The following is a 1,565-nucleotide window of genomic DNA, read 5'->3' as shown; positions in this document are numbered from 1 at the left end:
GAAGCCCGCTGATGGGAAGCTGCTTCGAATGGTCTCTTTTGGCACAATCGTCAAGCAGCTTCTTCTCAAGCCTTCCAGACAAACAACTGAAGTATGAAAAATGCAGCCACTTCCTTCTACACTACTTTTTTAAAAATCTCCTCATACCTTATCTAGCTAACTGCCTCTCAATTTTTCTCATCTTTTTTTGGTACACTTCAGCACTGGCTGGTATGTGTTTTACTGCAAGTGTGTGGTTATCAGAATAACAATCCTGTTTCCACTGTGCATGTGCATCTATATGCAAGGGATCTGCTTTTATGTACAGGTGGAGCTTGCACTTTGTGGATTCACAGAGTTTAGGGCCGTGATAGACCACTATATCAATATACCAACATACCACGTGAGTTTAGCATGTTTGCATTAATATTGAAGGTTTGTTGGAGGATAAATGGATATAGATCAGAACATATGCAAGAATATTTGTATGTACATCTGCTTCCATGCAGGTGTAGTCCTCCATGATCTTTATTCTCCGAGATCTACTCTTAGAAAAAGACTGCAGTCGATAGGGATCAAGGGGACGCTAGACCATGTTTGGGATCTGTAAAATTCTGGGACTACTTATCCTAGAACTGGTCTTTGGTATATTTATAACTACCTTCAAAGTCTCTCTGAATTGCAATAGCTGTGAATAGCTTCAGGGAACCATTCAGCTAGCAGCAAGTCAGATGGAGAATTCTACTTCTCAAATTGATAATATAAGAGACTGGGATAAGGAGTGATATTATAGTTACATTCCAGACATGTTTCCTATCGGGAAGGACTTTCCGAATGTCATTTGCAAAGCAAAGGAGTTAAAACAGAATCAAGAATATGGTACTATGAGACTTGATTAAAATCAATCAAACGAACAAACACAGTCAAAAAACCCCACCTACAATTAGATCAGATACTCCAAGGTGCTTTCCTTGTATTTGGTTATCTCGACATAGGAAAGAACACTTGAGATTCATTATTTCCAGCTTTGACTTTCAGAGAGAGATTTCCAAAAAGACCACACAGTATCCGGCATGCTGCTCTGTAAATCTGAGCTCTCCTACTGTAACTAAGAGCTGAGCAATTTTGGTGTTCATGCAGCTTTACGTATGAATACACACTGGATGTGTATGTGAATGGCAAATTCTCTTTGTCTATGCACAATCACGCATTTTGCAAAGTGAAATGGAAATCTAGAAAAAATAGCTGCAAATATTTGTGCTAAAGTAGGAGTAAAGTCACCTCACATCTTTGGTTCATTTCCACAGCAGTTAGGAAACTCCTCTTTACATATATAAATGACGAAAGATGCAACAGAAGGCTATAATTACTTTATTTCTAGGCACAGCACAATCTAGAATATGGATTACATTAAGGCATTAATCCAAACTGGTCAAAATAGTTTTTATATCTTATACTGGACTCTACTGTACAGCAATAAATTTCAATGTGACATGTGAACAAAATTGTATGAAAATCTGCTAACATATACTGCTGGGCACATAATATTATGCTTCAAATCAGCTACTGCATGTTCCTTTGATAAG

The sequence above is a fragment of the Mesitornis unicolor genome, unplaced genomic scaffold (assembly GCF_000695765.1).
Source record: "Mesitornis unicolor isolate BGI_N332 unplaced genomic scaffold, ASM69576v1 scaffold50550, whole genome shotgun sequence".
NCBI lineage: Eukaryota > Metazoa > Chordata > Aves > Mesitornithiformes > Mesitornithidae > Mesitornis > Mesitornis unicolor.
The sequence above is the reverse complement of the archived record's forward strand: the minus strand, read 5'-3'. Positions refer to the sequence as shown.